Here is a 15,497-nt window from a genome sequence, read left to right on the forward strand (position 1 = left end):
GAGAGAGTAAATAGTAGTTGGGTACCAAGACATGTGAAAGGGTATCAATATATGTGAATTAATGCACCTTCTATCTGGCAGATATCATGTAACCCTTTTATTAATTACAATAAAAATATTAAAAAAAGAAAAGGGCGGGTTAACTATCTAAAGAATAAAGTATTTGTAGGGCAGGAAATCTGCTCTCTATACTCTTGTGATGGCTACATCTGTCCAAACCCACCAAATACATAGTACCAAGAGTGAATCCTGATGTAAGCCATGGACTTTGGATAATAATGTGGTATCAACACATGCCCAGCAGTTGTGACTATGAGCCACTCTGATGGGGAGAATGCCGGGGGAGAAGGCTATTGGCAGGTAGGGGTAGAGAATAAATAAGAAATCACTCGATTTTGCAGAAGAAATTTTTGTAAGCACATCACTGTATCTTACAAGCAAATAATAACTAGCTGCTGAGTTATTTGTTCTGTGTCTAAACACATTTGTGCACTTTATCACATTCGGTTCTAAACATAATCCTTTACTCATTTTACTTGAGAGGAAATAAGACTGAGGAGTTTACCAACGGTCACTGTCATAATACAGAGTCCAGGATGTCATCATTAGCTATGCTGTTTCAGACCACAGAAGCTACTGACGTCAGTGCTTTGTCACGGAGCATGATTACTAAATGTGATGGAATAAGGAAGACCATAGACTGAAATTTTGGATGAAATTTTAAATAAATTTATAAATAAATTGTAAAGATCACACAGCCTTACACCAGCTGAGCTATCTGTGGAGGACCTAGATATCAGGAAACTGTGTGTGTGTGTGTGTGTGTGTGTGTGTGTGTGTGTGTGTGTGTGTGTGTGCAAGTACTGGGGCTTGAATTCAGGGCCTGGATACTTTCCCTGTAGGTTTCTCTGCTCAAGACAAATGCTCTATCACCACTTGAGCCATAGCTCTGCTTCTGTCTTTTTTTTGTAAGTGGTTAATTGGAAAAAAGAGTCTCATAGACTGTCCTGCCCAAGTTGACATATTGCAGTCCTCAGATCTCAGCCTCCTGAGTAGCTAGGATTACAGGTGTTAGCAATTGGTATCATGGTAAGAAACATTTTTGTGTGCATATGATGAGGTAACATTTACCTACCTTTTCCTGTCAAAGAAGGGGTCAGAGGGGGACAGTTAAAATTCCTGCTATGGCAAAAATTTAAGTACTTCTAATAATGATTTATGCTCCGACTTTAAAAAATGAAAGAAGAAGAACCAATGTTCCTCATTATGTCTAAACTAAAGTAAAATATGACTTCTTCACTTTTTAGTGATTTACAGATTGTACCCCACACTGTGCCCTCACGAACATGTACAAAGAGAAAACTGAAATCATTAATAATGTAAGGGATGCCCACATCTGGTTGATTCTCCCAGGTGAATCAAATGAAAGCCTGATTTAACAGATGGACAATGCACTGTTTCCTGATGGTAAAATCACCAGATGTTTAGAGATTCCAGAAGTACAAAGGCAGAAGGAAATGTGTTAATGATGAGGTTTTCTGACATACCTTTGAATTATCTTGCTTTTTTGCACTGCATTTTCTTACACTCATGTGTATAGATTGTGCCCTTATATAATTTTCATTAAAGTATAATTTTTCCTTAGAATATTTTACTCCAAAAACAAGAAATAAAGTAAATGTTGTTGCTTTATACCATCACCAAACACTACTAATCACTATGTAAAGTCTGAAATTGTTAATTTGCTTCTCATCTGCAGAAACCCTTTAAGCAGCCTGGACCAGGTGTCCCTGCACTTGTGATGATTTGGGGGCCCCCCTTGGCTCTAAGTCTCTGGCTGCACAAGGGGAGCCTCTGCCCCCTGCTGCAGAAGGTCACAGCAGGTTTACTCTAACCCTTACCTAGCCTGTATCCACTATTTTCAATGTTATGATTATAAGAAATGTGTGGAGGCCATTGTGCTATAGGAAACTAACATTAAGACAGTGGGGCCTAGACAGGCACCTGTGACTCACACCTGTAATTTCAGCTACTCTGGAGGCTGAGTTAGCCTCTGATCTGAGGGTCATGGCTGGAAGCCAGCCTGGATAAGAAAGTCTGCTAGGCTCTTATCTCCAATTAACCACCAAAAATCCAAAAGTGGAGCTGTAGTTCAAGTTGTAGAGTGCCAGCCTTGACCCATTTAAGCTAAAGGACAACACCTACGCCCTGAGTTCAAGCCCCAGAACTGGAAAACATGCACATGCACACATACACACACACACACACACACACACACACACACACACACACTCACGACAGAACATCCAGCAGGGCTACAGGATGGATATGATTCCTTGATGGGGAAAGCATGGGATGGAGCTCTAACTGTACAAAAAGAGGACCTAGATTCAAATCACTACTCATGCGACTTTACCTTTAGACATTAGTTAATTTCTCTATAGCTTGACTCAGTTTTCCCCCCTTTTCAAAGATGATAATATTACATAGGATAATGATAAAATTGCATAGAACAATGATGATGATATTACAAAGATGATAATATTTCATAGGATTTTACTGATGATTAAATGAGTTTCAATTAGATAATAGATTGAAACACCAAGCCTATAGTATGGAGTAAGTCTTTGTTTAGAAAGAAACCATGCATAAAGAAACTATACATCATTATTCCCCTGTGAATGGGATAGGTTACCTGCTTTCTTCCTTCAGGATATTTCTATGTTGATACCTGGGAAGAACTAGCATTAGCTCAATTCTTCTAAACTTGTCTTGAGCCTTCTGTCAATCAGTTCAGGCCCTGAACTTCCCCTGGTGGGTGGTGTTCAGGGAGATGGGAGAGAATGATGGAAGTAATGATACTAAGATGAATTGTATATTGTTATGAATTTTGTAAACTCATACTTTGTAAAACTGCTTAAAGATAATTTTTAATCACTAAAAAAATATGAAAAAAATTCTTTCAGGACTGAGAGCTGGCCAAGGGCCCACCTCAATACAGCTACGCCATTACGGTCGTCTTTCAGATGATAGGGACGTTGGGCTCCTGAGTATACAGAGTATATAGAAACAAGCTACATTTTTGAAGTGACTTTCTCCAAGAATCTTTCATGTATGCTTTTAGAAGGATAAAACTGCCCTAGGGTTAAGCACTGCGCTATCAATTGATGGAAGGCAGAGGTTCAGCTCAACTTCCCTTCTTCATCTTCCCTTTAAGACTTCCTGCTGGGTAACTGTTTAATTAGTGAGCAAATAGTGATTTCCAGAAATTATAGAGTCTTTAGTGTTCACAAGGCTATAGCTCCAAATGTTGTTTCTTTTCCCCAGCAGTATATACAACCATTTCCTACTTTTAAATAGTCAGCTAATCTGAATATTAACTACCTGCCAATTTCAACACACCTCTTCTATAAACATTTCCTTCCTGGGTAGGGAGGAAGCCCAAATGATGTGGTCCTGTGTAGTTTTTTAACTTTCTTTTTTTTATGATTGGTGCAGAACATCTGATTATTTCCAGGTGTTTCAGATTTTCTCATGGTCTCCTTGTTATTTTCCCCCTGCTTTGAGCTCCTTTGGCAATGAATGTGACCATGAGGTCCAAAGCTATAAAGGATGTGTTCACCACTTCTCTCTTATGTACGTCTCTTTACTTAACCACAAGTTCACTGTCTTTACCCATGTTAATTCCCTGAGGTATTCACACAGCATTTGTGTTGACTGCTTTAATTTTGATCTTTTCTAATCATTCCCTGCCAGATGGTAGTTAAAGTTTAATGGCCCCTGTAAAAATAGTTCCCTTTCTTCTTTCATCAGTCATGTGTATTTACTTAGCTAACTGCTGGATGTTCAGAATGAACACAAAGTGACCACCAACAAAACAAATTTAACAAACACATTGGCCTAATACTTTTCATGGTAGCTCAAAGTGTTGCCTGCCGGGATTACCCATCCAGCCCTTGTCCTTACCTTTTATCAATCTTTCTTTTCTTGTTGGGTAATTTTCTTTCCTTTTTATTTCCTTTCTTGGGATGTCTGAGGCTTGGCAGTCCTCAGAATACAATAATTAAAGTGTGTGGACAAGTCCATCCTGAAGTGCTTGATAAAAGACATTTGGATCTATAAAACTTTCCTTGCTACACCTACAAGTCACTGAAAAATATCATTTCTTATGATTCAGATAAAGAAACAGATAATACTGTAGGCCACACAAGAAGCTGGGATAGAAACTTGGCACACCCAAGGAGCAAAATAAAGAATTACATACGTACAATAAAGTCATCTCTAAATAAATATTACATCCTTTGTGTCTTTAGGGAATCCTATTATCATTCCCAAGTTAGCTCATGTTCAGAAATAGCAATTAAATCCACACACTACATGCCATTTTATATAATATGAATTGTCTTACCTGAACTCTTGCCAGGCCACACACAGATCTCCAGAAGTACCTTATCATTTAGATTTACAGTCAATTTATTAAAATATGTAGGAGCTATTTAAAAGAAAAATAAAACTGACCAAACAAAAGATTATCAACATTTTTTAAATGAGCATTTTGGGTGACTTTATATACATACACCACTTAAAGCCTATAAAATATAGATCTCTTGGTCAGGGGTCAGTAAACAAAAGTATGAAGGCTAAATTTGGCTTCCTATCTATTTTTATAAATAAAGTTTTATTGGTGAATAGTTATGTTCATTCTTATGTACATTGTTTATAGCTACTTTCACATTGTCATGTCATTGTTGAATAAATTCAAAAGACTATATGGTTTTCAAAGCCTATAATATTAACTATGTAGTCCTATACATCAAGTTTGCCATGTTCTAGGGGTTGAATTATGGCATTATACATTATTAAATAATTAAACTTCTCTTGTAAAGCAGTAACATTAATTAGACATTGTTGCTGACCATTGCTTGAAATATTGCTTTTAAATCATATTTCAAATGCAAAAAGATTATAAAAATCATCTACTAAACTGTCTGGCTTAGCTAGAATAACAACCTTGAAGAGTTCAGAAACTACAAATGTTCAACCTTTCTAGATAACTAAGGAAGTCATTTACATAAGCCACTGTATCTATAGCTGGTAGTAATTTATCATGTGGGGAAAATACATCCTAATTATTAACCCAGAAAAAAAATAATATTTGGCTATCTCATTGGGACTTAGTTTTTTCATCGGGGAGTCAATGCTATGCATTAAATAATCTCTACCACCCCTTAGGGCATTAATGCATTATTGTTTATATTCTGCCCAGCCAAAGTGTAAGGGACTCTCCTGCCGTCAACCATATCAAAAAAGTTTCTAGATTTTCATGACTATGTAATCCCAAGTTTTATATTGCCCATGCAGTAATTCTTGAATTATGAGCAATTTTGACCTGAATCCCATGGGAAAAGAACAAGAGATCTTGCTCTGGAATGAGGAGCTTTAAATAGTGTCCTGCCAAATATCTCAGTTATGACTATAAAAGTGGAGATTTGTGCCTCTGGGGACAAGAAAAAGTAGTTCTGAACACAGGTCAATTTTCCACAATGATTTTAAAAGACTAATCATGAATTAGAAATTGTAAATACTTAAAAGATCTTTTTCGGGGCAGGGAGTTTGGCCTAGTGCCTAGCATGCATGAAGACCCGGGTTCGATTCCTCGGTACCACATACATAGAAAAAAGCCAGAAGTGGTGCTGAGGCTCAAGTGGTAGAGCTCTAGCCTTGAGAAAGTCCAAGGACAGTGCTCAGGCCCTGAGCTCAAGCCCAGGACTGGCAAAAAAAAAAAAAAAAAGATCTTTTTCTAACAAGACAAATACATACATGCTGTGAAACAGAATGTAAATACACTTACAGAGAAACTTATGAGCACAGAGCTTTGATATTTACACTCAAGACTAGTCTCTCCCTGCATGCCTTCACACAAAGAGAAAAATACAAAGGCAAGTTGGAGGAGCATTGCCTTATGGAAAATGAATTCTAAAATTCTAGGGTGAATCGCAACTTTGAGTCAATGTACCAGAATTCATGGTCAGATATTCCTGCATGTCAAGACTTCTTTTGTTCTTATGTATGTAGTCCTGAGGAATTGAACCCAGGGCTTCGTGCATGCTAAGCAGGCACTCTACCCCTAGGCCACATTCCCGGCCTCTCAAGTCTTTTAGCTAGTTAACATGTGTGTAAGGGAACACTTAGAATAGCTCATATTTATGAATTCCCAGCAGTGTATGTACCTTGTCCTTATGTTTAATAAGTTGATGTGGATAACATTCAAACTCCACACATCTACTACTGCTGCCTCTCGAAACTACTCAGATGTTTTTGCTGCTGCCACCTTATAACGGGGGCTCTGCTTGGTTTCACCTTTTTAATACTATCTCCAGATTCGAAATTTGGAGTTGGTGCATCTGTTTGGCAAACTGGGTGAACACCTGTGTCCCTTCTTTATGGAAGCCTAGCAAGGCAAGCAGCTTGCGAATCTTCATTGCTAGGAGATATGAAAAGGTTCACACTTATTATCAGTTCATCTCCAAAGTGGATATGAAATTTTAATTCCTACCTCAGTTCTTATTTCTCCACATGACTTCCAATATGTTGTATCATCTAGCAGTTTAATACTGGACAGATTAATACCTGTACAAAGATATCTCAATATGGTTTTAATTTTCATTTTCTTGATTAACAGTAAAGTTGAGCACCTTTGATATATTTCATAGCCATTACTTCTTCTGAGTTCAAACCACAGTATTGCCAAAGGAGCAGCAACAACAATTAATAAGATACTTTCCTCTGAGGTATACCAGGACACAGTTTAAACAGAAAAGAAAATATTATTTTCCCTTTAATGGTTGTCAGTATCATAAATACACACAGTATTACAAAGGGGAATTAAACTTGGTGCTCCAAACACTGTTTCCCACTAAACAAAAGCTACTTGAATAAATGGCTGCCTCTTGATCTGGAGCAGGGAAAGCACAGGACAAATCTACAAAGTCATGGCTAAAAGTGAGGAAGCTGAAAAAATGACTAGAATTGACCAACAGTGCCTGGGAGTCAAATTGAAAAGATTTTCCCTGGCCAAAAAGATTATTTGAACATTTACAAGAATAATAGTTGAAGGATTAAAACACAACTTACGGGCTGGGAGTTTGGCCTAGTGGTAGAGCGCTTGCCTAGCATGCACGAAGACGGGGGTTCAATTCCTCAGTACCACATACATAGAAAAAAGCCAGAAGTGGTGCTGTGGCTCAAGTGGTAGAGCTCTAGCTTTGAGAAAGTCCAAGGACAGTGCTCAGGCCCTGAGCTCAAGCCCAGGACTGGAAAAAAAAAAAAAAACACACAACTTACATGTCTGAGTTCAGAAATTCATGACACCAGACAAAAACATCCACATTTTTAATGATATTATTTTCTGTCCAGATATTTTTAACCTTTATGTAATCCAATTCATTATTGTTTTTCCTTCATTGTTTCTCATTCAAGCAAAATTGTCTTTCCCTGAGTCATAAAAATATTCACTTATTTATTTAAAAATGACCAGTTATATTTAAGTTTTACTTCAGCCTTTTTTGGGGTTATCATATAAAATATGTTTCAATATCTACTTAAAATCCTCAAAGGAATTATTTAATATAATCAGAAGAATTTGGGAGAAATCATGGCTAGAATTTCTCTGGTGTTTAAGTATAAATTTTAAAATGCATATTTGAACACATCTAGAAACACAAAATAGAAAAAAACAGAAAATGTTTTAAAATTAGTAAAATAAACATGAAAAATTGGGCACTAGTGCCTCTTGCCAATAATCATGGCTATTTGAGAGACTAATATAGAGGATTGAGATTTGGAACCAATCCAGAAAGACAAATCCTTGAGACTCTTATTTCCAATTGACTAACATCAAGCTCAGAGAGGAGCCCTGGCTTAAATGGTAGGTGGGCGAGTATCAGTCATAAGCAAAACAATCCAAGCAAGCTCTGAGTTCAAGTCCTGGTACCAGTACACACACACACACACACACACACACACACACACACACACACACAGAATTACAATGAAATGATAAAGTAATACATTTTTCCTACAGCAAATAATAAAGCCAAGTGATTATATTCTCCTAAATTCTAAAAGAAAGAATTTCTACAACTCAATAAAATAATAAACTATTCAACTTTTCTATAACTCTAAAAATATCCAAAATAATAAGATGAAATAATTTTTAAAAGACAGGACAAATTTAAAATGGGCAAATTATCTGAATAGACCATTTTTTGCAGGGGACATATACCTAGGTAATAAGCAACTGAAATTATATTAAACATCATTAGCCACTCTGGAAATGCAAATCAAACCCACACTGAGGAGCCAACATCATGGCACACCTATAATCCCAGTGAGAGTGAGGCAGAAGGATAGAGAATTCAAAGCCAGTCAGGACCACACAGCCATTCTTGTCTAAAAGAAGAATGAGAAAAAAAAATCCACAATGACATAACCCTCCACACTCACTAGGATAGTTATAATCAAAAATATAAAGACATGTAAGTGTGGGGTTATGAAGAAACATGCATCACTGACAGAAATATTAAGTGGTACAGGCACTTTGAAAAACAACTGACAGTTCCTCAAAAATGTAAGTAAACATTGACTTGCTATATGATCCTGCCTTTCTCCTACAAGCAATATCTTCTAGATAGCTAAAAACATATGTTTATATAAAAGCTTGTATATGAATATGCATAACAGCATGTTCTGAATAGCCAAAGAGTGATATCGATCCAAACATCCTTCATACTTAAAATATAAAGCCATAAAAAGGAGTGCAGTAGTCACGTATACTGCAAAAGGGATGAATCTTAACCATCATGCTAAGTGAAAGAAGCCAGTCACAAAAAAAAAAAAAAAAAAAAAAAACCACACACATTGGGCCTGAGAGTTTGGGCTAGTGGTAGAGTGCTTGCCTAGCATTCACGAAGACCCAGGTTAGATTCCTCGGCACCACATACATGGAAAAAAGCCAGAAATAGTGCTGTGGCTCAAGTGGCAGAGTGCTAGCCTTGAGGAAAAAGCCCAAGGACAGTTCTCAGGCCTTGAGTTCAAGCCCTAGGACTGGCACCCAAAAAAAAAAAAAAACACACATAGACTGCATGAAAATGCAGAGCTTCTGTATGGCAAAAGACATAGCTAGTAAATTAAATAGGAAGCCTACAGAATGGGAGAAGATCTTCACTAACCATACAACAGACAAAGGCCTCATATCTAAAATATATCAACAACTCAAAAAATTGAATCACTCCAAAACTAATCTCCAAAGAAACAACCATCCCATTAAAAGATGGGCCAAAGACTTAAAGAGAGTCTTCTCTGAAGAAGAAATAAGAATGGCCTATAGACACATGAAGAAATGCTCGACATCTCTGGTCATAAAAGAAATGCAAATCAAAACAACTCTAAGATTCCACCTCACTCCAGTTAGAATGGCCAGGATCAAGAAAACTAATAACAGATGCTGGAGGGGATGTGGCCAGGAGGGATCACTACTACACTGTTGGTGGGAGTGCAAACTCCTTCAACCACTATGGAAAGCAGTATGGCAGTTCCTCAAAAGACTAAACATAGAGCTCCCCTATGACCCAGCAATTCCACTACTTGGCATTTACCCAACCATCCAGAAACAAAGGACATACTAAATCCACTAGCACAACGATGTTCATTACAGCACTATTTACCATAACAAAGATATGGAACTAACCCAGATGTCCCTCAGTTGATGAGTGGATTGACAAGATGTGGTATTTATACACAATGGATTTCTATGCTGCTGTCAGAAAAAAAATGACATCACCCCATTTGTAAGGAAATGGAAAGACTTGGAAAAAATCATATTAAGTGAAGTAAGCCAGACTCAAAGGAACATATGCCCAAGAGTCTCCCTCATTTGTCAAAATCAGTAGAAACCTTGGGCCCTCCTAGCAGAGATTTACAATAGAACAAAATCTAGAGACATCTCATTTCTTCGTTCACCTTGGCTTGAGGAATCTTCACACGCTGAAAACGGGATCATTCTCTCATAATGTGGTCTAGGTCAAAGGAACGAACTAGGATAATGAGACAAGGACCACCATACAGTTCTATGCATGAAAGAATGCATCAGCACGTGGTTACCTATTCTGAAGCGGTTCAATACCCAGGATAAATAAAGGTCATCTTGGTGATGAAAACTTTCCCCACCTTAGGGAACATCATCTTATTTCCTGTATATAATGGGAAAACCCAAGTACTTCCAAGAGGGTGACCAGTGAGAATCCTTTGCTGATCTGAAGAACTGGTCTTACATGGAGCCTGGGAATGATGAGGATAATTAAACCATGTAGCTGCTCCACTCTCGGCTAAGATTACAGGAACATCAAGTTTGAAGGCTGTCAGAAGACTGTCAGAGGAAGATTTCAAACCTTTCTACAATCCAGCTTCAATTTACTGTTGTTTCTCCAAGGCTGCTCTTTTTATTATGACTTGCGTGTGGTTCTGCTTAAAATAAACTTTACTTGAATTAAAAAAAAAAATCTAGAGACATTAGGCCAAATAGTATGACAGTAAATGTAAGGACCTCCAGGATAAGGAAACAAAAGCCATATGATAAGTGATTGTTGTCCTTAATGTACTATGTTATTGCTCATCACTTTTGCTGTCCCTTGGTTATCTCATATTGTTACAATATTTCACCTTGTTATCTGATATATTTTATATGTGTTTAATTGGTTATTTGAAATTGGATAGGGAAGGGGGGAAATCAAGATGAGGGGGGTGGGAGGGAAATGGAGACCATGTCATGAGAAAGAGTATCAATGTTTGTGAAGTAATGCACCTTCTATCTGGTAAATATAATGTAACCCTTCTATTAAATACAATAAAAAATCTAAATAAAAAAATTTGCAAAAAAAAACCATATATTATGAAATAGCATTTTATAGGGTCTAGGAGACTCAAACCTTTACATGGATAGAAAATAGCTTGGCAGCTGCCTTGAGCTAAGAAGGTTAGGAAGAACTGAGAGCAATTAATAGATCTTTCTTTCAGAGACAAAAGTGTTCAAGTATTGTAAAATTGTGGTGATGGTTATTTGATACTGTTAATTCAGTATCAAAAAAATCTGTTGGGGCCGGGAGTTTGGCCTGGTGGTAGAGTGCTTGCCTAGCAGGCACAAAGACCTGGGTTCGATTTCTTGGTACTACATACATAAAGCCAGAAGTGGTGCTGAGGCTCAAGTGGAAGCTCTAGACTTGAGAAAGTCCAAGGACAGTGCTCAGGCCCAAGTTCAAGCCCAGGACTGACAAAAAAAGTAAAATAAATCTATTGAATTGTGTGAATAGGTGCATAGCATGGTGAATAAATGATATCCTAATAAATCAATGTTTGTAACCTATGCTCTAAGAGCTCCTCCTTGGCCTCTTTGGGTTTGTCTCACATGTCTTCTGCAGATCTTTTTCAGCACAGTAGTTACGTGGTCAGTTGAGACTCCAAGACTCCTACTCAATTAACTGCACAACTAAACAGAAATGGAGATTCTCTTTCCAGAGTCAGTTTGCAGCATCCAAGAGAATGTTTTGACTGGCTCTGATGAAGTATTGCTATCACTCTGCAAGCCAATCTCAGTGACCAAATTCAGTTAGGATTATGATGGGTCACATTTTGGCAGGGGGAGTAAGATTGGGAAAGCTTTCTAGGAAAAGGGAAAGTAGATAACAAGAAAGAATAAAAAGAAGAAATCATCTCAAAGAATACATTCTTAAATAATTTGTTTCTGAATCACAGACAAGAATCTTATTTAAAGTTTCCAAAAAAAAAATAGAAACTGAATCTGAGTAATAGAAACTTGTAGCTCATAGATGGACATACAGACATGCAACTTTAAATGAGTCTGATCGGCTGCCACTTTCTCAAAATTCTTATAATCCTGGTGTCCAAATGGGATCTATTCCTGTTGGCTATTACATCATACAAAAAGGTTACACAATTGCATGATTTTGTCTGACTTTATGGTGACATTTATGGTTGCTTGTTGGCAATAAAAAAGCAGTCATTCTGATGAATTAATTTCCCTTTATATCACCAGTAATCATTCTCTTCAGAGGATCATGTGCTTCAGAACTTACTTGTATTAGTTCGCCTCAATAAAAAATATTTTTCTTTCTTTAACTTCACATTTATTGTGTTTCTTAAAGTCAGTTTTACCAACAGACCTTCAGAAATTGCCAGCATACAAGAATGAATGTCAGAGTGTCAAGGGTTTTAAAATGAATTCTGACAAGACAGAAAAGGTCAAAGCAGATTTCCCCAACATGTTCAAATATGGTCCTGATTATAAAGACTTTTACAAGGAGTATTAAGGTTATTCCTTAAATTGACTATGGTATTCTGCTGTATTTGATGGCTTCAATTTTGCCTGGAACACTCTGTTCTCTGGGGCGCCTACCTTCTGTGTGGTTCATCCTTCCTTGTGCCTCTGTTCTTGCTTTGGATGTCATTTCCTGAGTCTCCTGATCGCACAGGACATAGCCATATCTTCTCCGTATTCAGTGTTTGTCTCTGCTATAGCATTTACTGCTCCGTATTGTTATTATCTGTCAAACTGTATGTTTCTGTCCTTCTCCAAGATGAAATCAACTTCCTGAGGGCAAAGTATGAATTTAGACTAAAATACTCCAGAATCAAGCATGGTGATTACAGAAAGTAAGTGATATACCTTGACTAAATTGAAAACCATTCTTCAAAACAATTGTCCATACTCCATAAAGGTCGATACCATAAAAGACTAAGAAATTGTTCCAGATTGGAAATTAGAGCTCAATAAAGCTTAACTCTGACCTTAGATCAGAGAAGGAACACTAATGAGACAATTGGCCTGGTTGAATCAGTAATACACAGAAAGTTAATCATATTATATAAATATTTGTTTTCTGGTTTTGCTCATCTCTTATGGTTTTATAAGCTGTAATATTCAGGAAGATGAGTGACAGACATGGAAAAATGTTTTTCTTCCATACATTTTTATTGTAATTAATAGAAGTGTTACATTATATTCACCAGATAGAAGGTGCATTACTTCACAAACATTGATACCCTTTCTCAAGTCTTGGTCCCCATTTCCCTCCCCCCACCCCTGCCCCTCACCTTGTTTTACCCCCTTCCCTATCCTATTTCAAATAACCAAATAAGCATATATACAATATATCAGATAACAAAGTGAAATACTGTAACAATATTAGATAACCAAGGAACAGCAAAAGAGATGAGAGATAACAGTACAACAGTAAGGACAACAATCACTCATTATATGGCTTTTGTTTCTATATCCTGGAAGTCCTTTCCTTTAGCATCATACTATATGGCTTTATACATCTAGGTTTTGCTCTACTGTAAATCTTTGCTAGGAGAGCCCAAGGTTTCTACTGATTATGACGAATGAGGGAAACCATTGAGCCTAAGTTCCTTTGAGTCTGGCTTACTTCACTTAATATGATTTTTTCCCAGTCTTTCCATTTCCTTACAAATGGGGGAATGTCATTCTTTCTGACAGCAGCATAGAAATCCATTGTGTATAAATACCACATCTTGTTGATCCACCCATCAACTGAGGGACATCCGAGTTGGTTCCATACCTTTGCTATGGTAAATAGTGCTATAATGAACATCATTGTGCTAGTAGATTTTGTAAGAAGAATTCATAAAATCTTTTTATCTCCTTTTTTCTTTTATTGGCAGTACTGGTGACTGAACTTGCTAGTGAAGCACTATACAACTTGAGCCATATGCCCAACCCTTTTGCTTTAGATGTTTTTCAGTAGGTTTCTGCCCAGGTCTAGTGATCCATCAACTTGCACTTCCTACATAGTTGCAATTAGAGATATCAATTTCACTAACTTTTTCTTTGCAGGCTGGCCTCAAATGAAGAACATTCCATCCTTTAGGCATGAGTTTACACATCTATTTATAATCTTTTTATGAGCTTAAAAAATATTTGAATATAGAAAGTTCAAGTTTTTTAAAACAGTATACATTTGTTGGGCGGGGAGTTTGGCCTAGTGGTAGAGTGCTTGCCTAGCATGCAGGAAGACCCGGGTTCGATTCCTTGGTACCACATACATAGACAAAAGACGGAAGTGGTACTGAGGCTCGAGTGGCAGAGCTCTAGCCTTGAGAAAGTCCAAGGACAGTGCTCAGGCCCTGAACTCAAGCCCAGGACTGGCAAAAAAAAAAAAAAAAAAGTATACATTTGTTGATTTCCAAATAGGAAGGAAAGGAGAGAGGAAGGGAAGCAGGAAAGAAGGGAAAGAGGAAGGGAGGGCTATAAAGGAAAAGCAAAAGCAAAAAGGAATGAAAAAAAGCTAGCCAGGCACAAATGACTCATAACTATAATGCTAGCCCTTCAGAAAGCTGAGATCTGAGGGTTGGAGTTCAAAGCCAGCTCAGGCAGGAAAGATTCTTACCTCCAATTAACTACCAACAAGTCAGAAATGGATCTGTGGCTCAAGTGATGGAATACCAACATTCAGTGAAAAAGCCAAGCTCATGGCCCTGAGTTCAAGCCTCAAAAATATAATTAATCAGTATGTAAGAGGCTTGAAAGATAATGACTTGGGAATGAGTATTAATGTGCTTAATCCATTATCTGGACAAGTGTAGTTACCAAGTAAATGTAAATTGAAACAATGAGATAACCACCATGTACCTATTAGAAGCTACAATCCAGAACAACAGAAGCGGGTAAGGGTTATGGACAATAATAAGAACTTTCATCCTAGCGGGGTGCTGGTATCTCACACCTGTAATCCTACCTACCCAGGAGGCTGAGATCTGAGGATTGTGGTTCAAAGCCAGCCCAGAGATGGAAAATCCTTGAGACTCTTATCTCTTAATTAAGAAATAGCACTGTGGCTCAAAGTGTTAGAGTGCTAATCTTGAACAAAAGATACTCAGGAACAGTGTTCAGGCCCAGAGTTCAAGTCCCATGACCGACCTGTCCATTTCTGTCATCCATTTTTGAGGACAATGGAAAACAGCAGTACCATTTTGGAAGACAGTTTAAAGGTATTTTACAAAACTTAACAGTCCAGCAATTATGCTCTTTAGTATCTACCCATAGCAATTAAAAATTGAATCCAAACAAAATGCACACATGGATATCCACAAAGCTTTTATTATTGACCAAACTTGTAAACAATCAAAATGTCTTTTAGGCACAAGAACAGGCCTGAAGACCAATGGAATAGAACTGAGGACCCAGATATTAAACCACAGACCTATGGCCACCTAATCTTTGACAAGGGAGCCAAAAAAATAGAATGGAAGAAAGACAGCCTCTTCAACAAGTTGTGCTGCCAGAACTGGTTAAGCACCTGCAGAAAACTAAAGTTGGATCCTTCTTTGTCACCTTGCACTAGAATTAACTCCAAATGGATCAAAGACCTGGAGGTAAAAGCTGACACACTGAAAACTTTACA

This window comes from Megascapheus bottae, chromosome 12 (genome assembly GCF_031878675.1).
Source record: "Megascapheus bottae isolate mThoBot1 chromosome 12, mThoBot2.hap1, whole genome shotgun sequence".
NCBI classification, from domain to species: Eukaryota; Metazoa; Chordata; class Mammalia; order Rodentia; family Geomyidae; genus Megascapheus; species Megascapheus bottae.